Here is a 22,956-nt window from a genome sequence, read left to right on the forward strand (position 1 = left end):
AGACCTCTTAGCTCTCTTCCAAGGCTAACCCTAGCCGCCACCAGATCTGTGAGACCTTCCCAGAGACAACTCTCTTTACCTCAACCTGCCTTGAGCTCCATACATATTTCATCTCCCCCCCACCCCCGAATAAAACAGAAACTCCATGAAGACAGGAAGGTCACAAGTTTGTCACTGAATTCCTACTACTTAGTGAGTCTATCTGAAAAATAAAGCAATGCAGAAAATATTGAATAGCACATAGTACTATTATGGGTATGCAAAGAAAATTCAAAATAGCCCCTGCCCCCAAGGAGCTTACATTCTACCATAAACTTCATATATGTTGACTGAACTGAATAGCAGAATTTTACTCTTAGCAGATGCTCTGTTTCACCCTATGAGGCCTTCCACCCAATTCCTTCTTCCATTCTACAAAAGAGGAGATTGAGGTTCTGAACTGCTACGTGACTTCCCTGAGGCTAAAGGAAATGACCATGACAGGGTCACATAGCTAAAAAGTGTGTCCAGAAATGTTAAGAACTGACAGCATCTTAAACCTTCACTTACTGGAGTCATGGGTGGAAAGAGTCTTATAAATCAGCTAGTCTAATCCCCTCACTCATTTTACAGATGAGGAAACTGAGACCCAGATTAGTATTATAAAATAAGGATACTAAGACCAAAAGAGTGACTGAGTTATTTCAAGGGTTTGGGGAACAGGATTTGAAGTAGTTAGGTGGTGCCAGACCTAGAGTCAGGAGGACCTGAATTCAAATTTGGTCTCAGATACTTGCCACTTACTAGCTGTGTGACCTTGGGCAAGTCACTTAACCCTGATTGCTTTGCATCCAGGGTCATCTTTAGAATTTGTGATCCATATCTGGCCACTGGACTCAGATGGCTCTGGAGGAGAAAGTGGGGCTGGGGATTTAGCACAACACCCCCTCACTCAAATCCAATTCACGTGCTCATCATGGCATCACCTCCCTTGATGTCATGGTCTTCTTCAAGAAGGAAGGACAAACAACAGTTCCTGTCAAAGAAGTAAATCAACATTTCAGGGCACACTTAGCAGTTGTGTAACTAGGCACAAGTCACATCAACTGAGCCCCAATTTTCCCATCGTAAAATGGGAATCATAGTCATAATACTTGAATTAACCACCTCTCACTCTACAAGTCAATCAACTAGAAAGCATTTATTAGGGTTGTTCCAGGTGCTAAACACTGAGAATATGAGGACCAGTGAAACAGTTCCTGCCCTCATAGAGCTTCCATTCTGATGAAAGGTTGGTGGAATTGTAAAACATCAGAGATGAAGCTGACCTTAGATGTTCTATAGTTGTACCCTCTTGTTATAATGAGAAATCTGAGAACCAAAGAAGGGAGAAAAGTGATCAGTTAAAGCATACACAGTAATTAATAATGACCAAGTTGGGCATCAGAGAAGAACTGAGAAAAGACACTTCCTTTATCTTCTTTCTAAAAGGTCATACAGCTAAAAAATTTTTTCTCTCCCTTTTCCACTTGACAAAGTTGGGAACTATGGGGATGGAAGACTGAGCATACTATCAGACACAACTGATATGTTAGTTGGTTCTATAGAGCTGCTTTTTTCCTTTTTTAAAAAAATTCTTTGTTAGAAGGAATAATTTTGTAAGTAATAATGATAATGATGACTAAAGTATATTTAAGATTTACAAAACGCCTTAAACATATTATTGCATCTGATTCTTATAACTTCTCTGAAACAGATTCTACTATTATAATTTTGTTTTACAGATGAGGAAACTGAGGGACAATGAGGCTAGGTGACTTGCACAGGGTCTCACAGCTAAGGGTCCAGTCCTCTATCCATTCCTCCAAGCTGATTCTATGGGGAGAGGAGGTAGAGGGCCAATGGAGTAAAGCTTGGTTTATATTGCTTAACTATGTCCATTTGTTACAAGGGTTTGGTCCTTTTTCCCCCCTTCCTCAATGGAGATAGGAAAAAGAGAAAATAAATGCTAGATTAAAAAAAAGATTTTTTTTTCCAAAAGAAATTAAACCATAATGAAGGGCAACTAGGTATTGAAATAGCTAGTGCACCAGCCCTAGAGTTGGGAGAACCTGAGTTCAAATCCGACCTTAGACATTAGCTGTATGACCCTGGGCAAGTCACTTAACTCCAATTGTCTCATAAAAAATTAACATAAAATCAAAGATAATCAGAAGTATGAAATAAATATCATACAGTAGTCTGCAGCAGAGGTAGGAAGCCTCCTCATGCCAGAGCCCAAGCTCTAATGCATCTTATCTCCCCTAGGTTAGACTCCAGATCTTCACACAATCCATGCTCAGGAGATATGGGCTGGATGATAACAAAGGGTGATAGTTTCTAGGGATAAGTTTCCAAGATGGAATAGGGGTTGTGATTACCCAGCAACCAGGGAGGGGGCTCCCTAGGAAGTGTGCCCTCCTCCAGCCCACACTCTGGGCCACCTCTGTTGTTGAGTCAGCAGCCTCAGATCCAAGACCTGACTCTAGCTTAGTCAGAAAGCTGGTGGACAGTCCTCATGAAGATAGCTACTTACTGTGAGCATAAGGGGTAGGGAGGCAGAAGATCACTTTTCCATAGGCCACCTCCCCTCTAAGGATGGAAGGAAAAATTTATAAAACCACCAACTCTCAATAAGTTTAAAGTCTAAAATGGAGAAATGGAGTAAAGGCATAAGGATGGTAGGTGGCACCATAGTGTACTAAGTTCTGGACCTGAAGGTTGGAAGCTTCATCTTCCTGAGTTCAAATCCAGCCTGAGGTACTTCCTAGCTATGTGACCCTGGGATAGTCAACTTCACCCTGTTTGTCTCAGTTTCTATCTGGTAATGGATAAAGAAAAGGCAAAACACTTGATCATCTTTGCCAAGAAAACATCAAATGGGGTCAGGAAGAGTCGGATCCTACTGAAACAACTAAACAACAACTACAAAAAAATGGGAAAACAGAAAAGACAGTTTAACAATTAAGGAGAGACAAAAGGGCATAGTTGAGAAGAGCATGGTCTTTGGCATCAGGAAGACCTGGTTCAGATCCTGCCTCTGACACTTACTAGTCGTTTGACTTGGGCAAATCACTAAACTCATCTCAGGCTCATCTTCTTCACCCGTAAAAGTGCAGGGTTTTGAATTCAATGACCCCTACAATTCCTTCCAGCTCTAAATCTAATATCCTATGAGTCTGCCCTTGACTCATCTTGGCTGTATGATGTCGAGCAACTCATTTAAACTCTTGATGCCCCAAGGATCTTTTTGGATCCTAAGTTGCAGAGTATTTGTCAATCAATCTGGATTGACAGAGGCAGTTTCTAATATGAAGGAAATATCAAAAACAACCAAGCAAACAAAACACAAAGTCAACAAGATACCCTGGAGTCGGGAGATCTATTCCTGGTCTTACTTGCCAACTGATGACCTGAGTGACCTTGAACAAATCATTTCCTTTTCTAAGCCTCAATGAAAGGAAAGATGTCCTTGAGGTCTTTTCCCGTCCCAAAGCTATGATTTGTAAAATGAAGGGGTTTCAACTAGCTTTCTTCTGAAATCCTTTGCATCTTTAGCTCTAGAACCCAAGGAATGAGCTTAGAGAGAGAATCTAGTCCATCTTCCTCACTTTAAATGGATGAGGAAACTGAGGTCCAGAGAGGGAGGAGGGTCTTGCCTAAAGATCCCTCAGGGAGTGGGCAAGTTCTGATAGGACAGGAAGTCATCCAGGCTGCTGACCTCATAGATGGGTGATTTCAACCCAGCCAGCTGTCGTAATGGCTTACCGCCTATGGGGGCACCAGGGCAAAGCCCATTATCAGGTTATGCAGCGGATGGGGGGGAGAGTGATGTTTGGGCCAGGTGTTAACATGCTGACAGCTCCTGTCTGAGAAGCCTTTCATGTCCACATTCCCGGGCAGCCCCCAACATGCCTGGGAAATAAAACGGCCCTGGAAGAGGAGGCCATTGTGGTGAGTCCTTTGGTAACAAATTCTCTCATTATACCATGTTATGACACGGCTAAGTCTCTGTTAAATAGCAGCAGGATTGCCTGCGGGGAGAAACGCCGCCATCCCGCACAGGCATGCCTTCTACCATCACCTTATCATGTCTCAACAATGCCAGGATCATCTTCAAAGATCCCCTATCAAGAGCATCCATTCTGCTGGGCTGCCCAGGTAACCTGAGAGTGGGGGGGTAGGTGGCATGAGCTGGGTCACATTCTTCTTCCTTGTGACCCCAGCTACCACTACTGCCCTCCCCCCGACCTGGCCTTTCCTCCATACCTTGGCCCCCATTTTCTCTCCCCCCCACTTTCCCCTAGTCTCTCCCAGTCTATCTCCAATGGAGACAAGAGGGTCTGGTCTTTGTATCATCCTTTGTTCTGTTTCTTGACCTGACCCACACAAGAGTTGGGCATTTCTAGTCAGATAGTCTCATAATAATGTGATTTCACCAAGACAAGGAGTTTCCAGACAAGGAAACTCTAATCAGTGCAGATCACCATCCTCTCTGTAGTTCAGAATTGCCTATATCTCATATCTCTTATAGAGTTACATAACATTATATCAGGCAACTAGATGGTAAAGTAGATAGAATACCAAGTCTGAAATCCAGAGTTCAAATTTACCTTCAAATACTTACTGGCTATTTGATCCTAGACAAGCCACTTCATTCTATTTGCCTCAGTTTCCTCATCTGTAAAATGAACTGGAGAAAGAAATGGCAAACCAGTTCAATGTCTTTGCCAAGAAAATCTCAAATGGGGTCACAAAGATTTGGAAACAACCCAAAACAAACCAAACAAAAACACAATTTTATGCTGTGATATGGTTGCACAGATATGTTGTTATTGTTCAGTCGTTTTCCTCATGTCTGACTCTTCATGCTCCCATTTGGGATTTTCTTAGCAAAGATACAGGAGTGATTTATCATTTCCTTCTGTAACTCATTTTATGGATGAGCATACTGAGACAAATAGAATAAAGTGACTTGATCAAGGTCACATAGTCAGTGTTTGAGACAAGATTTGAATGCAGGAAGATGGCACCACCTAGCTGCTTCCTCATTTCACATCTATACATCATATACACACATGCATATATGTGTGCATGTGTACTGTATGTGCACATACATGTTAAGACACACAAAGAAACATACATATGCACGTGTTGTATGTGTGTGTTTATTAGATCCACCACACAAATCTACCTAAACATATATACACATGTAGACACATATCTATGTCTATATCCATAACCATATCCATATCTATATATCTAATCTATATCTATATCTACATTTCTATATCTATATTCATATAGTTTTGTAGAGCTGCTTATCAAGGAAGCAGGAGACCCCCAGTTCATGGGCTGTAATACTAGCAAGTATAGCCCAAATCAGATTAAAATGTGATTGGGAAATATTTAATAAAATAAAGAAAAATACCATAGAACACAGATAATGTTAATTTATGGTTTTCTAAGTCAATATATGACCAGCAAGTAGCCTTATACATGGGTTTTGTAGCAGAGCCCATTTCTCTATGAGTCTGACACTAGTAATCTAGGATACTAAGATTTTTTTCTTTTCTTTTCTTTTTGCAAGACAATGGGGTTAAGTGACTTGCTTAAGGTCACACAGCTAAGGAACTATTAAGTGTCTGAGACCGGATTTGAACCCAGGTGAGTAGCTTCCTTTCATTGAGCACTGATTTATTTATTTATTTATTTAATTTGAAAAAGGGCTTTGTGGGAGCATAAAATTTATGGTTGGTTGGCATAAGGGTCTCTAAGCATCAGAACAATGTCAATGAAGAAAAAGCTGCAGAACTTCATTGAAGACTTATTCCCAACAGTTCAGTATTCTGAACTGGACAATAGGAATAACACTCCTATCTATCCATCTGTCTATCTATCTATTCATTCATCCATCTTTTTTTATTTTCTCAGTTATTCATCCATCTATCTTCATCCATTTATTTATTCATTTATTTATTTTGGATTCCTTTTTATTTTTTTGCTTTTAGTTTAGGTGTCCACATTCCATGCTGATAATGGAGTCTGAGCAATTTGTGAAGCTTTCCATGTACCCTAAAAAATTCCAAAAGATTTCTTGTAATTGCACTAGGAAAGGTATGAATCAAGCTTTTCCCAGAATGGCGAAACTTCCAAGGAGCCCTGAGATTTTTGAGATTGGCTATCATCCCTGTTAACTGACTGCCAAATAGAGAGCAATTTCTAAAAATCTAGACAAGGGATAGTCCTTGTCTGATTTAAATTGGACTTGTTTAGCTTGGGAGTAAAAAAGTGAAGAGAAGAAAAGTGAAGGGAATGGAGAAGAAAGGAGGGAAAAGGAGAGGGGAGGGGAAAAGAAAGGAGGGGAAAGGAGGAAGGAAGGAGAGAGAAGAAAAGAGGAGATAAGAGAAAGGAGAGGCAAATGGAAAAAAAGGAGAGGAGGGAAGGAGAAAAGAGGAAGGGACAAGAGAAAAAAGAGAAGAGGGGAGAGAAGAGAAAGGAAATGGAGAGAAGGGAAAAGGAGAGGAGGGGAGAAAAAGGGAGGGGATGGTATTATGAAAAAAGCCTGGAATTTGGAGACTTGACTGGAGATGAGACATCTGGATTCAAATACTAACTCTGACACTTACTAGTAATATGAATTTGGGGCATACTCTTTCTCTATACTGAGCCTCAGTTTCCCTATCTGTAAAATAGGGGCAAAAATAATTGCATCCTTTGCAGGGATGTCATGAGGCTCAAATAAAATATAATATGGCATGAAACCATAAAACATCACAGCATTAATCATCTATTATTATAAACTAGAATCTTCATTTGTGTATGTAAACACACAAGATTTACAAAATGCTTATATATGTTATGGTATGTTGTCTCAGTAGAAAAACTATTTTCCTGTATTTTCTTTCCCTTCACACCAATGACTCCGAAACAAAGGTCTGTAACATGAGGTTCTAAACGGGTCGATCTCTGCAATCCTTTCCACACTGACATTGTGTCATCCTGTGATTCTGGGTCCTTCTCTAATGGAACAGTTAAACAGGTTAGAATGATTTAAAAATAACACCACCACCCAACTGTTGGCCATGGTCCAAGGGAGCTGTCCTTGGTACATGCAGGTCGGAGAGCCCCATGTCAGGGGGATTGGGGGATAGAATCATCACTCACCAAGCATTTATATTACCTACTACAATCTAGGCATTGTGCTAAGAACTAGGAATATCAAAACAGAAGGGATACTTCCCTTGCCTTCAAGGAGTTTACTTTACTCTGGCTTCTGAATGAACATTGGGATTCTGGTAGAATAAAGTACAGGAACAAGGAATACTGATTGTTGCACCATGCATGGGACACTCAGTTCATAAGTTCACTTCATCTCCCCAGGTTCCAAGAAGTCTAACAAAGATTTCCTTAGCAAAAAATCCTATCTCTTCAGGTACAGAAAGCAGATATCATAAGCCAAAGTCTCAGATAGCAGAGTAAAGCTGTCTTAACATATTATAATTGGTCCCAGTTCAATTCCTAAATATTCCCTTATCTGGGGATGGGTCCAATAGCCCTAAGATCTACAAAAGCATTTGGTGGAAACTTAGGTATTTTGTCTATTAGCCACTGTTCCTCTGTATACTAAGTGAAGTCAGCATTATGAGTAGTGTAAAGAGCTCCAAATTCGGAGAGGTCTGGCTTTGAATCCTTCTTAACTGTGTGACATTGGATAAGTCATGTCTCTCTCTGGGTCCTAGTTTTCTCCTCTGTAAAATAAGAGGGTTGAGTTAGTGAAGAGGCCGGGAACCTTGAACCTATGGCCCATATTGGGTCTCACAGGTAGGACTTGAAATTCAATAAATCTAGGAGCTTTTTAGGTGTGAATTAAGTAAATGTTTGACCAAATCTAGCCCTTGAATGATGTTATAAATATCCAAACAGCCTTTGGCAGAAAAATATCCTCAATCCCTGAATTAGAAGATCTCTAATATATCTAACCCTAAACCTTCCAAAGTCAAGAAAGCATGAAGTAAAAGAGCCTTGACTATTTTATTAGTTTCTAAGCCAAATTCTTATGGTCACTTAATTCCATAAAATTTACAACCCTGTCTTTGAATTGGTCTACACAGGCTCTCTGCATTTGGGAGAAAAATTTGAGAACCACCATATCATCAGAAGTCCTAGTCACACTGTTGACTTAACCCTGCTTCCCTTTTTCAGTCTGCTTCATCTTCACAATGGGCTGCCTTCTGGCCACCCACCTCCCCTGCCTTTCTGCCACTTCTTTATGGGTTGTTTTCCTTCAATATAATTTGGGTTCCTGGGAAGAATTCTATGAACTGATGCAAAGTGAAGTGAGCAGAACCAGAACAAAAATACACAGTTAGAGCTAAGATGATCAATTATGAATGATTTGGCTATTTTCAAGAATACAATGATCCAAGATAATTCCAGAAAAATCAGTTTGGGAGTTATGTGGAAGAGGGACTGGATATTACCAAGACCTTGATTTTTCAACTACAATTTGAATCACCACCTTAAAAATCTGATTCCAGCACCCTGATCCACTCCTACTCCCATCTGGGAAAATGGAAAAATATATGAGGCCAAACTCCCAAGAGTCTTACTACAAAATACCCAAAGGCCTAAAGAAGAATGGAGAGGAGGGAGGCTGTTGGATCAAACACACCCCATTAAGATATAATCCCCAGGAGAGTCCAGAGTTGTTTGGGTTTTGTCTCTGCAAACCCAGCATCTAGCATGGGGAATGCTGGCTCATCACAGGAGCTCGGTGAATACCGATTGAAGTGAATCAGATCTTTTGCTCTCTAAATGGTCATGCAACAATTAGGTTTGTGTTTGGCTGGGTGGGTGGCAGGGGGTGGGGCAAGGGGCCCATCACCTAAGAGAGATGCTTAGAAGCTATGCTGCAGCTGTTTCTAGAGAGAGAGAATAGTATGCCAGTATTCCTCTTTGAACCCAGGCCCAAGGAAAATAAGGACAAGCAATCTCTGCAAAGCATGGAAATTCCAAATACCAGTGGCAGGCTGATTCAGGCATCCCCCCCAGCCAGATCTTCCTTCCGGCAACTCTGCTTGGAAAGAGCAATGTCCCTGGCTCTGTATCTGCCAGACTAATCCTTGAGAAACCACCAGGGAAGGCTACCGTGATTGGGTTTTCTGGATTCAGCCCTTCTTTTTGAGCCTCCTAAAGGAAGGACATGGGGATGGGGAGGGATTAGGTTTTTGTTTAGAATTCAGATTTTAGGAATGAAAATCTGTCTTACTATTTAATGGGAAAAGCCAAGAGAAAGTTGTTTTTCTTTCTGTGTCTTTATTGGTCTTTCTCAATATTTTTCTCCTCTCTTTCTTTCCCTATGTCTTCCCCCCTTCTTGAGCTCTCTTTCTCCCTCTCTTTTTAATTAATTAATTAATTAAATTTTTAGGTTTTTGCAAGGCAAATGGAGTTAAGTAGCTTGCCCAAGGCCACACAGCTAGGTAATTATTAAGTGTCTGAGATCAGATTTGAACCCAGCTACTCCTGACTCCAGGGCCAGTGCTTTATCCACTGAGCCACCTAGCCGCCCCTCTCCCTCTCTTTTTTAAATAAATCTCAATCTCACTCTCTCTCTTTGTCTGCCTTCCCTCTTTTTCTCCTGTTTCTTTTTTCTCTTTCTCTCTCTCCCTACTCTCTCTCTCTCCTCTTTTTCTCTCACTCCCTCCTCTCTTCCTTCCCCCCTTTCCTTTTTTGCTTCCCTGTCTCCTTTTTACTCTCATTCTACCTCCCTCTCTCCCTCACTCTATATTTGATATATGTCCCTTTTAACTCTCCTATTAGAGGGTAAGCAAGTGTTGTTTCATTTACTGTATTTCTCTCTCCAGCCTCCATTTCTATCTCCAGATACAGTTCCTGATATGCAGTAAGCACATAATAAATGCTTGTTGGTTGCCTAACTGATCTCTCCTTCTCTATGACTCTTTCTCTGCTTCGCACTGTCTCCTAAATCTTCTGCTTCACTCTTAGTATCTCTTTTTCTGCTTTTGCATGACCCTGGCATAATCTCTTACTCTCACTCTGTGTCTCATATGAATGATCCCTCTCTCTCAATATTTCCTTTATCTTTTGTTCTGTGTCCCTTATGATGTCTTGTGCTCTCTCACAACCTCTCTTCCTCTCCCATCTCCTTTGTGGTTTGTTCTTTCTGTCCCATTCCCCCTTTCTCTGTCTTTCATGTCTCCTGCTCACTCTCTGTCCCTCATTCCCTTCTCTTTGTTTCTCTCTCTCTCCCCTCCCTCATAATCTCTCTCTCCCTCCTCCTTTTCTAGAACCGCTACATGGATGTGTTTCAACAGATTCCTAGCTGATAAAATCTGATTTATCTTCAACTGTTGACACAGAATCGTCTAGACTTGTCTGCAACAGGATCATTGAATCTCCAAGTTTTTATTCTACCTTGAAGGAAATGATTTGTCCAAACAATTACTTTTGTTCCCTCCCTACCCCCACTCTTCCTCTCCCTCCTTGCCCCTAGCTCTCTCCCCTCTGCCCCTTTTGTCATCTTATCCAAGACATATTCCCTACTGCAACCAACACTACTCAATAGAGGCACCATCCTGGAAAGAGAGCTGGGGTGGGTGGGAAGAGACAGATTAAGAGAAATAGAAAAGACCCAGAGAAAATAAATGGGGATAGGGAAAGGGAGAAGGGATGGGGAGAAAGGAGGGAGGAGGGAGGAAGGATGGTGGGGCCTAGGGCTGTTAATTTTCTTGTACTCCCTTAGAGGCAGCTGCGGTACCCTGTCACAGTACAGGTTGGGACAGGCAAGCGGTGGAGAGGTGATAATAACTTGTCTGTCATTTTCCTTGGACATGTAGCATCTTGCAAACCGCAAATACCGTTAACCAGCTTGGGTGAATCTGTTACAACAAATTCTGGAAGACATGTGAGCTGTATTGGGATAGGGTTTTGTTGTTGTTGTTGTTGGGGGGTTTAAAAAATGATTTTTAAGGAACATTTTAGACCACTTCGAGGGCAGGTTGTATGTACGTGTATGGGTCTAAGTCTGTGTGTGTGTGTGTGTGTGTGTGTGTAGATGTGTTCAAAGTCCCTGCAGTGGCTCCATTTGTCTTTTAAGGTAAGGGAGGCTCTTCATCTGGGGTCTTTCCAAATACCCTGATTGGTCAGGAGACCTGAATACTTCTCTTAACTTCCTTATTCTCTCCATCCATCAATGTCAGCCATGTGCCATCTAGGTATGGACCTAGAAGCTGAGGAGGACCAGTGCCAGGGGACTCACAGAATGCAAAATCAAGTTAAGGCAGGGATGACCTGTCTTAGGAGTGATTATGCTCCAGACTATACATGTGAGACCTATGTACACCACCAATACAATGAGTGAAATGAAATTAATGAAGAGGGAAGAGATGAAGAGAGACGCCAAGTAGTGATGGAACGGACATACTAAAGAAACCATAGGCTTGTGAGATCATCAAGTATCAGAGCCGGAGGGAACATGTTAGCCCAGAAAGAGACTATAGAGTATAGAACATTGGGGCTGAGAAGAACCAACACCAAGAATGTCTGACTTAGAAAAGAACTTGGAAAACTGAATGTATCAGAATAGGGAAGGGCCAAAGATCATAAGGAATGATTTGGAAAGAATCTTAAAGAGATACTTTAGTCCGGGGTGCACTTGGCCATTTAAATTTCTTTTTCTTTTCTGTTTTGTATTTAAGTTAAAATGAATAAAAAAGATTTGGATAACTGTTTGGTTTTCTTTGTCATCCTATGTACTATATTTTATACATTTAAAATGTATATCTCTGAGAAGAGATCCATAGGCCTCACCAGATTTGTCAAAGGGGTCTGTGAAACATGAGATTAGGAACCTCTGGTTTAATCCAACATTCTCATTGAAAAAATTCAGAAACCAAGTCTCAGTGATGGAAGGTGATGTTCCCAGGGTCATGCAGTAAGGTCATTTCAGAGCCAAAGTTAGATGACAGCTCTCCTACCTCTAATCCTCTCTCTCTACTGCACCCATTTCAGCTTACTTTTACATTTATCTGGTATGGATGTAAATATAGTCAACACAGGAAAGACGAGCCAAGAAGATTCTAGAATGAGTGATCCCTCTTTCTGGCGCTTCCCTTCTGTCCCCTGGCATCCAAAGCATCTCTACAATTCTGCCCCAGCCTGCCTTTCCAGACTCTTTCCCACCACCCCCAGCATCCTGGACGACTCACAGTCCACAAACACACCTTCTATTTTCCTGCCTCCACACCCTTGTTCATGGCAGTCTCCTGTCTGGAATGTCATTGACCTCTTCATTCTTCACAGTTCAGTACAAATGTCACTTCATGGGATGAAGACTTCACAATAAAGTGGCAAGGAGAGAGAATTTAATCTGGTATCAGAAAGCCTGGGTTAGACTCCCAACTTTTACAGTTATTACCTGATTGACCTTGGCTAGGTTTGTGAAGCTCTCAGGACAATGCTAAGCACAGGAAAAACACTAGGAAAATAGCTATTATTATCCTCATCATTATTTCACCTCCGAATCTCAATTTCCTAATCTATAAAATGGGACAATATGATGAATTCATGCAAGACCCATGTCCCAAGAAATCATGTGAGATACCACAGGCAGCTACATAAAGCACATAAGCCCAGTGGAAAGGATTGTCAAAAGACGTCAAGACCAATCACACCTGAACAGGAATCCCTTCTTCAACCTCTCTGGTGAACAGCCATCCAGTTTTTGCTTGAAGACCTCAAGGAGACAAGTCCACCTCCTATCCTGCAGGATAGTCCATTTCATGTTGGACGGTTTTCATTGTTTGCTATATTATGTTTTATTAAAACACCCACTCCTCACTCACCTTCTACTTCTAAGCTCACTGGGGCCAAGCTGCCCAAGGCTGATCTTGTTTCAAATGAAAACCCTTCAAATACTTGAAGACAATTAGTGTGTTCACTATTCTTTCCTTTTCACATGTGCTTTCCCTCTGTCTGTCTCTGTCTGTCTGTCTCTCTCTGATTCTCTCTCTATTTCTGTCTGTCTGTCTCTCTCTCTCTGTGTCTCTCTCTCTGTGTCTCTCTCTCTGTGTCTCTCTCTCTCTCTGTCTCTGTCTCTGTCTCTCTCTCTCTCTCTCTCTCTCTCTCTCTCTCTCTCTCTCTCTCTCTCTCTCTCTCTGTCTGTCTCTCTCTCTCAATTAAGTGATTGCCTAGTAAGTATCAAGTATCTGAGTTCACATTTGAACTCAGGTCCCTGACTCCATCACTGCTGTTCTCTCCTCTTTGACACCTGGCTGTCCTAAAAGCATTCTTTTCAAAAAGATTTCTGAATCAACTTTTTCGAAATGCAGGGTTTAATCGGTTACCTTCATCCCTTGTGCAGTGGAAATAAAGAACTGGATTTCCAAATATCCGAAATAAACCCAATATTCTAGATATGGTCTGATCATGGTGAGGGCCAGGGGGATTGTTTCTTCAGGGCTTAGGACAGTGACAGACACAGAGTAAACACTTAATAAACACTGACACAGAATTACTAATATTAAAATAAAGGGTGTAGAAATAGACTTGTGGGAATATGGAGGAGGATAGGAAGGGAGTTAGTACCTTTCTTTATATATTAAGCACATTAATATCTATAAAACTCTTTGCCTCCCATTAACTCATTTACACCTCACAGTAACTGTATGGCATTAGATACTATGAATATTCCCATTTTCAAATGAAGAAATCACAGCAGACAAAGGTGAAATGGCTTGCCCAGAGTCATCTAGGTAGGAAGCAAGTATCTGCGTTAAGATTCCATTCCAAGCCTTACTGGCTTCAAAGTCAATGCTCTATCCATTTTTATCATTACTGCTAGCATGGGGACACATCCACAAAGTTTTGGATTGATTAATGAATAACATATTATGTGATTTCTCCTTCCAACAGCCTTTCCTGCTTGCCCAGGATAATTTTCTCAGGGTAATAGAGCTGAGGAGGGTGTTTGGGTAGATAAAATGCCAACCCAATGTGGGGCAAGTTAGATATGCTAAGAAGGTGAAGGGAAGCTGGTCCTAGCCCTGACTGAGACAGTGAAAAAGTATGCCAACTAGGAATGATTCAATGATTTGCCACTCCCTAAAATGCACAACAAGCCCAAGGCATTCCTTACCTATGACCAAGAGACCCATATTTATGAAAGAACCATTATTTTTATGAATTTTTATATATTATACACATGTACATGAACATTTGTATACCCATAGATATGAATATGTGAACTGTCTCTTTTTAGTATGTTTTCACATACTTATATATATACATATGACACATATATGTGCACATATATTCACATATTTATTATTTTAAAATATTTTCTTTTCCCTTCAGTTAAGCATAAAGACAAGTTTAACATTCACTTAAAATTTTTTAGTTCCAATTTTTTTTTCTTCTTCACTTCCCCCACTGCCCGAGAGAGTAAGCAATCTGATAAAGGTTATACGTGTTCAATCATGCAAAACATATTACTATATTAGTCATCACACACACACATATCGTTTAAATTTTTCAAAATGTCTCATATAAGCCTCATAAAAGTCCTTGGGGAAGGTTCTATACAGACATTATCACCCCCATTTTACAGGTGATGAAACTGAGACTGAGTGATAAAGTGATTTGCCAATGGTTACACAGGAAATAGCCTTTCTAAGCATCCAGAGAGATAGTAAAAACAAGTTAAAAATAGCTAATATGTCTATAACATACACAAAGTGTCCCCCCAGTCTTAAGCTTTAATGACTTTAGATCTCACTAAGAATTTTGGGACACCCTACAATTTACCTCCCTTTATTCTTTGAAAGATCATCACCTCCAAAGTTTCCATTCAACAGGTGATGGAACTAAGGAAAGGAAGTAACTCTAAACAACTTAGGAGAATAGGGAGGAAAAGGAAGAAATTCTATGTATTAATGCTGGTCAGTGCCTGCTCCTCAATTTTTAGGCTTAGAGAATTCCTTGGGACATTAAAGGCTTAAACAGCTTGCCAAAGTCACTTACTTAGGAGAGGTCAGAGTTGAGACTTGAAACCAGACCTTCCTGGTTTCGAGGTCAGCTTTCTAACCATGCCACATATACCTATTATTACATTCAAATGCCTTTTCTAGCAGGCATTGTCATTGATGCCCACTGAATCCAATCAAGTGGGCTAGTTGTACTGACGGTCCATGTTATTGATGGTCTACGACTAAGCCATGGGAATCATAGAATTTTAAGATGGCAAGAAATATTCCAAAGTATCTGTTAACAGAAGAAGACCCAAAGGTCAGGGTGAAGGAATGACTCAGCTACTTAAAACTGGTATAAGGAAGATCTCAATCAATCTTGGAATCCTCTCTCGCTACACTATTGCCTCAACCCTTAGTGCCCCACTTCCCAGCTTTCTTCCTAAGTCCCAAGCATCTAGTTCCTCTTCTGCCTATACCCCCCACACAGGGGCCAGGCTGAAACTATCATAAAAAAGAGCCAACACTTTTGGAGAGTTTTCAGGTTTGCCAGGTTTTCCATCCATTTCTAAGTCAATACTCTATCCTTCCTATCACACTGTTCTTCTAGGAAAGAGACAATAAACTCTGGATTGATTAATGAATAAGAAACTGATTAAATGATTTCTCCTAAATCTTTCCTGTTTGCCAAGGGTGATGGAGGGTGGTGTTTGGGTGGATAAAATACAAACCCAATGAGAAGGGCAAGTTGTGCTAGAAAAGTGAAGGGAAGCTGGTCTCAAGCCTGGTTGGGATAGACACAAAGTATGCCAACCAGATATGATTCTTTGATTTGCCACTCCCCTATTTTACAGATGAATTTACTGAGGCTTTGGGACATTAAATGACTTGTCTAGAGTCATAGAGCTGTTAAGTGTCATAGACTAGGTTTGAATATAGGACGACAGAGCTATTAACTGTCATAGACCAAATTTGAACACAGGACTTCCTCTACTCCAGGTCTAAATTCTGTCCACTAAGTCAAGTTACCTCAGGGGATGGCTAGGTAGCACAGTGGATAAAGCACCGGTCCTTGAGTCAGGAGGGCCTGAGTTCAAATTCAGCCTCAGACACTTAATAGTGACCTAGCTGTGTGGTCTTGGGCAAGCCACTTGACCCCATTGTCTTGCCAAAAAACCCCACTGAAAGTCAAGTTACCTCAATTTGACCTACCATCCATTGATCACACACTCTACACAGTGGGAAATACTTTAAGACTGGCCTCAGTCTTACCACTGAAAGCAACTCTATTGCCCTGGGCAAGTATACTGACCTCGCTGACCTTTACTTTCTCTGTAAAATGAGGTTAATAATAATAGTAATTTGTGTGAAGCCTTTGCCAAAGGTTTTACATGTACTAACTATGTGGTACAAATGCTAGCTGTCATTATTGTGATTCTCATCGTCATAATCATTATTTGAATTATGACTCAGACACTTCCTACTTGGGTGACCTTGAACAAGTCAGTTAACCACGCTGAGTCTGCTTTGTTTATATTTTAACAAAAGCATTTATCTTACAGGACCAAATGAAATAATCTATGCTGAATTCTTTGCACACTGCAAATTATTGTCATTTCCCCTAAATAAGTCCCTAAGGGATAACACAGGAAGTCTACATACATGATAAGAATCTTAGAATAAAGAACAAAAATCTCAGAATTTATAGATTTTGGGAGCTAGACGAAACTATAGGGATCTAGTCCAAACCCATCACTTTGTTGTTGGTCAGTCGTTTTCAGTCATATTCACTGTCTCATGACCCCATTTGAGGTTTTCTTGGCAAGGATACATCAGTGGTTTGCCATTTCTTTCTCCTGCTCATTTTACAGGTGAGAAAGCTGAAACTGAGAAAAGCTAAGTGATTTTCAGCATTTGAACTCAGGTCTTCCTTATTCTAGGTCTGGCTGGCTATCTACCACATAGCTGCCAAAAGAACTGAGAATCAGAGAAGGGAAGCAATCTGCATGGGGTGACACAGCCAATAATTGTGAAGCCAATCTTCATTTCAGGTCTCTCTCATCTGCAAGGAAAAGACTCCCTGACTCTAGTCATGCAAACCATTTCTATAGTAGTTATGTTATGAAAGAAAACACAGACCCCAAAGCCCCCAAGCTGCATTTAGATTCCACTTCTTTCTCTGGGGATGTATTTTAGAATTAGTTTCTATTTTATAGTGTATGTCTAAAGTGCTCATTCTATTTCTTCTTTGTGAATTTTAAAATCAATATTCAAATACCGATGATTTCCTTTTCATCATTTTCACTAATTGTGAAGGCATGTCATGAAAAATGGTTTTAATGACATTATTATTATTATTATTATTATTATTATTATTATTATTACTATTATTGCTTTGGAATGTGTAGTAGATAGAGCACCCATCCTGGAGTCAGGAGAAACTGAGTTCAAATCCAATCTCAGACACATGGATACTTACTGTGTGACCTTGGACAAGTCACTTAACCCTGATTACCTCCCATCCAGGGCCATCTCCTATCATCTTGATTCCTATCTGGCCACTGGATCCAGATGGTTCTGGAGGAGAAAGTGAGGCTGGTGACTTAGCACAGCCCCCTCTCACTCAAATCCAATCCACTTGTTTGTCATGGCATCACCTCCTTTATGTCATGAACTTCTTCCAGAACAAAGGACAAAACAACAAGTTGGGGTTTTTTTTGGCAAGGCAATGGGGTTAAGTGACTTGCCCAAGATCACACATCTAGGTAATTATTAAGTGTCTGAAGTTGGATTTGAGCTCAGGACCTCCTGACTCCAAGGCCGATGCTCTATCTATGTGGAAAGGGGCAGCTGGGTGGAATAATTACCTAGCTGTGTGACCTTGGGCAAGTCACTTAACCCAATTGCCTTAAATAAAAATAAAATTTTCAAAATAAGTAATACCTACTTCCATTGCACTTTATGGTCTGTTGGAACCCCTCCCTCTCCCCTGCTTCTCCAAAGATCCTCTTCTGAAAGGTAGTAATGACTAAATAGCAATTACAATCAGCATGAAAATCATTTTCCAGACAGGACCAGAAGGGAAGGGCTTGCCCACAGTAATACAGTCCAAGGCAGAATCCTACTGGATTCAAGTCTTAGCTCGCACTTTGTCCTGATACTACTTAGTCTTCATGATCTGGACTCACTGTGGTTTTCTCAGCCTCAGTTTCCTTACCTGCAAAATGAGGGAGTAGGAAGGGGGAAATGTGCCATAGTGGAAAGAACCCAGGTTCTGGAGACAGAGGACCTGGTTTCAAATGCTATCTCTCTCTCTCTCTCTCTCTCTCTCTCTGATACTTATGACCTGTGTGACCTTGGACCTCAGTTTTCTTATCTGTAAAATGAAGGAGGCTGCATTATATGGTCCCTTTCAGTTCTAGAGTTAAACTTCTTAATTAAAGGATCTCTAAGTGGCACAAACCTGGGGCCAGGAAGGCCTGAGTTCAAAACTAGCCTCAGATACGTGTTAGCTGTGTGGTCTTGGGAAAATCAGTTCAGTCTGTTTGCCTCATCTTTATTTACTCATCTATAAAATGAGCTGAAGAAGGCAATGGCGAAATACTCCAGTATCTTTGCCAAGAAACCCCCAAATAAGGTCATGCAGCCAGACAGGTCTATAATGACTGAACAATAAGTTCCCCTTTCTGGGTCCCATTTTCCTTCCCTGTAAAATGAAGGGGGTTGGATTAAATAGGAGGTTCTTAGTTTTTTCTTAGGTTCTTGACCTAGTTAGAGTGTTGAGCCTAGAGTGAGGAAGACCTAAGTTCAAATTCAGCCTGACTCTTTCTAATTTGTATAACCTTGGGAAAGTCCAGTTCTGACATTTTCGTCTCTCTAGAATCTCTTTCTTGGGACAACACAGGCCCTAAATGAGAGAGACTGTTCTACCTGCTGAACTCCTACCCTCGTCTGCCCACATCCAGATCGTATTCCGTTCTGGGGCCACAGTCTAAGAGGGACACAGGCAAGCCTTTGCTGAAGACTGCCACAATAGTGAGTGTTCCTGAGCTCAAACCATCAGCCACAATGGTGGAATCCTTGAAATCATGCCATCCACCATAGTGATGAGATCCTTGAAGTCACACCATGTGAAGTTTGACTGAAGGATAAGGGGGAGTATGACGTAGACAAAAGAAGATTCCAGGGTGCGTGAGAATGATCTTTTAAGTATTTACAGTGAAGTCACAAGAGTTAGAAAAAAGAGTCACATTCTCCTTGGATCCAGAGGGCAGAAGAAGGAACAATGGCCGGAATTTAGAGAGAAAAATATGGGTTTGATGTTAGAGAAAACATAACAGTTAAGAGATGTCCCAAAGAGGAATGGGTTGCCCCGGGAGCTAGGGGATTCCCTCTCCAATTTGAGAATTAAGAGCCCACATACTGCAGGGGGAGTTTTGGGGCTGCTTTCTGAGGTCCCTTACAACCTAAGAATTCAGTGATCTTGAAATACCCAGAGGCAGGGAGACGACTTCAGAGTGACCCAATGAAGCTGGGATACCATGATTCAAGCACCCAAGCTCTCCTCCAGTTGCAGGGCTCTAGGGTCTAAGTTTATAGATTCTTAATACAGATGAGTTCACAGACTGAGGAAACAGCAGAATTATTTCTCCAGAGACATCCCATGTGGCAAACAACACAAAGGAAAACCCCAAGTGTGGAGATGGTTCTGGCCAAGCTCCCTCCTCATCTGGCGGGTGTCAGGACATTGTGGACAAGAATTGCCATGAGCTCCCAGAATCTTGGGTCTGACACTGAGCCTAGGTGAGGGCTTGAGGCAAATAAATGCACTTTCCTACCTCTCTTTTTTCCTCATCTTTTAAATGAGGCTAATGACATGTAGCAGTAGGCCTAGGAGGGTTAATTAACCCATGTCTGTATTGTGGTTATGGGAAGCACTCTGAAAAAAAAGGAAAAGTGGAAACTTCTATGGATAGGTATTCCTCAGGTATTTGGGTCAGCACTGAACCTGAATCAATTTAAATCAATAAACATTTATTAAGCACCTACTATCTGCCAGCCCTACTATCTACCCCCCTCCACAGGTTTCAGAGTCTCATGAGTCCTAACAATGGCAAATGCAGCCCTCGGGGCTCTCCTCTATTCAAGGTGAGTCAGCTATAGTTCACTCTAATTATAGAGGATTCTGAAGGAAACCTTCATGTGTCAGTAAAAGTCCACAAGGGCAGAAGCTTTGAGGGAAGCATGCAGAAGAGGAAAAGAGGCAGAGGCTAGCACTTCCCTCATTGCTTTGGAGAAGGCCCCCTTCCCCACACTTCCAACCCTGATAAAGGAGGGGTCCAATCATAGATCCAAGAATATCAGAGCTGGATGAGAGTTCAGAGTTCTCAGGATCCTGGATGTATTTGCAGAAGAGGCCAGTGACATCCCTTAGTCCCAATGAGCTTTTCATTTCCATCAGAAGCCTTGAAATGAAAAGCCTTAGATGAAAGTACCAGCTCCTACTCTAGGGGTAATGGAAATGACATGGGGACAATGCTAAGTCTCTTAACCTCTCCACATCTCAGACAATAGTTGCCAAGGACCATTAGGAAGAAGGGGTTCTCAACAGGAGCTCCTCATGCCAATAACATCACAGTTCTGAGGAGAAAAATATAAAAGTGGTAATAATAATAATAATAAATGGCCACTGACTCTATCTCAGTCTCAGTATTTGAAATGATAAAAATGGAATTCATGCTGAATGACCCTGGGCAAGAAAAGCCTCTAAGATCATAAATCAATTTCTAACTACACCAATGGAGAAGAGAATTTCCATACTGGGAGTTTTTCACGCCATCAAAATCACAGTGCTAGAGACCAAGATATGATTATATAAATTCATATAAACCCAAGCTACTTCATCAGGCTGTTGTAAGGTAAACTGTGTGTATAAGCCCTTGCAGGATTAAAATATGGGTTAACATGATAATATTTACTAGCCAGATTTCCCTAAAGTTTTATTCCAGTGTCTCAAGATGACCCCAGCTGTTCAAAGGTTATTTCAGAAGAAATCAACATGAAGGAGTCCTAGGTTTGCAGGCAGAAAGACTGGATATAGGGCTTGGGACTATCTATTTATGTGTTGATTAACCTTTCAAGCACTCATTTTTCCAATCTGTAAAATAAGGATGCTAATAAAAATAACAATCAATGTTATATGGCACTTTAACATTTGCAGAGCACTTTCTATCACATCCTCCATCCTATCTTATTTGTGCCTCTCCAGCAGCTCCACAATTGTCTTCATTTTGTGGAAGAGGAAACTGAGGTTCAGAGAGATGTCACACAGTAAGGAAGGATTTGACCCCAGGGAATTCTGACTCCAGATCCAGAAAACTGCTCCTATACCTCATTGCTCTCCAATGATCTCTAAATTTCCTTCCAGGTCTAAGTCGCATATACTAGGAAAGTCAAATTCTAAGACAAATGTTCTTCATGTCTTTGTTTTTTGGCAAGGCAATGGGATTCACTGACTTGCCTAAGGTCACAAAGCTAGGTAAGTATTATGTGTCTGAGGCCGGATTTAAACTCAAGACTCCAGGGCCGGTGTTTTATCCTTTGCATCACCTGGCTGCCACCATGTCTTTTTGTTTTTAATGAGCTGGACCCTTTGACAATTTAGGGGAAGCCCTTTCTCAGAATAATGTTTTTTAAATATATTTTAAAAATCCATAAAATGACAAATATATTGAAAGAGTTATCAAAATGTAATTTTTAAAAACACTAAAATCACAGATCCCATGTGAAGAATACCTAGACTAAGGCAGCTAGGTGGCACAGTGGATGGAGCACCGGCCCTGGAGTCAGAAGGACCTGAGTTCAAATCCAGCCTCAGACACTTAATAGTTACCTAACTATGTGGCCTTGGGCAAGCCACTCAACCCCATTGCCTTGCAAAAATCTTAAAAAAAAAAGAATACCTAGACTAAGGAAGACATGGACAAACTGCATCTGAATCAAAGGAGGGAAGACCCCACACCATTTAACTAAGCTTTGGAATGGATTGACTGCAAAGTACAAATCCCAGGACCTCATCAGGCTTCAAGAGAGTGGGACAACCTTCCCAGAGCAGATGTCTCCGGAGGCCAGGCTGTGAAACATCACTCAACAATGTTACCCTGCAGATTTCTCCCAGACCATCTATCCCACATCTTACGGGTACACAGAACCCTGGGTCTGTCTCTGGGAGCACCTACTCAGCCTGGGAAGCAGAGTTCCTGGGCTAGATTCCTTTGCATGGAGCCCCTTCCCTGGCCTGGTGCCCTCGTTGAGACATCTTTACCCACCACCCTCCCCTTGGGTGCTTCCAAGTCCACGTGCTGCCTACTGGGCAAGAACAATTGTTCCAAATTTCCCCTTAAGTGTTCTTGTTTCCCTTAATAATCCCCGTTTCATCTTCACAATAACCATCGTTAGAACTCTTCCCTCAACTCTAAATGCACATAATTGTTTCTGGTGCCAGTAAAAAGTATTAATTCTACTTGGGCATTCCATAAACTTTGGGGATAACGCAATTGATACCAAAGTCATGTTGAAACATCTCAGCTATTATGCTCCCGCTTGAATACCTCTGTGGCTGTTGGAAGACTCTTCTCCACATTCATTAGTCCTGACTCAGTTCCATTAGATTCTGGATTCATCTGCAGAAGACACTGGGATTCCAGGGCTGGCATCCCAAGGCTTCCCACTTGTATTGTTCTTACCAGATGAGGCTCTTTTGAAGAAGATGCTATCTGCCTCTCATTCAAAGCCAAACATAAACAAATGTGCCTAATAGGTGAGTATGCACACACACATATACCATCTCGAGGAAGAGTGGTGAATGGAAATTTGCCTCATATCTTAACCTGGCTCTCTTCCTTGCCCAGAATGCTATTCTTCTTCACCTCCACCTGTAAAAGTCCCTTCT

At 41.3% G+C, this 22,956-nt stretch overlaps 1 protein-coding gene and 1 long non-coding RNA gene across 4 annotated transcripts in view; one reads left to right on the forward strand and one right to left on the reverse strand.

Annotated features, from left to right (window-relative positions):
* Window positions 1-22,956, reverse strand: part of TP73 (tumor protein p73) — a 174,176-nt gene that overhangs the window by 45,029 nt on the left and 106,191 nt on the right. The window lies entirely within an intron of this gene.
* On the forward strand, window positions 3,834-7,050 carry LOC141509256 (uncharacterized). Its single transcript, XR_012474622.1, has 4 exons — window positions 3,834-4,179; window positions 5,609-5,685; window positions 6,030-6,135; window positions 6,955-7,050. It is a non-coding gene; the product is annotated as an uncharacterized LOC141509256 (long non-coding RNA).

This window comes from Macrotis lagotis, chromosome 1 (genome assembly GCF_037893015.1).
Source record: "Macrotis lagotis isolate mMagLag1 chromosome 1, bilby.v1.9.chrom.fasta, whole genome shotgun sequence".
Taxonomy (NCBI): Eukaryota; Metazoa; Chordata; class Mammalia; order Peramelemorphia; family Peramelidae; genus Macrotis; species Macrotis lagotis.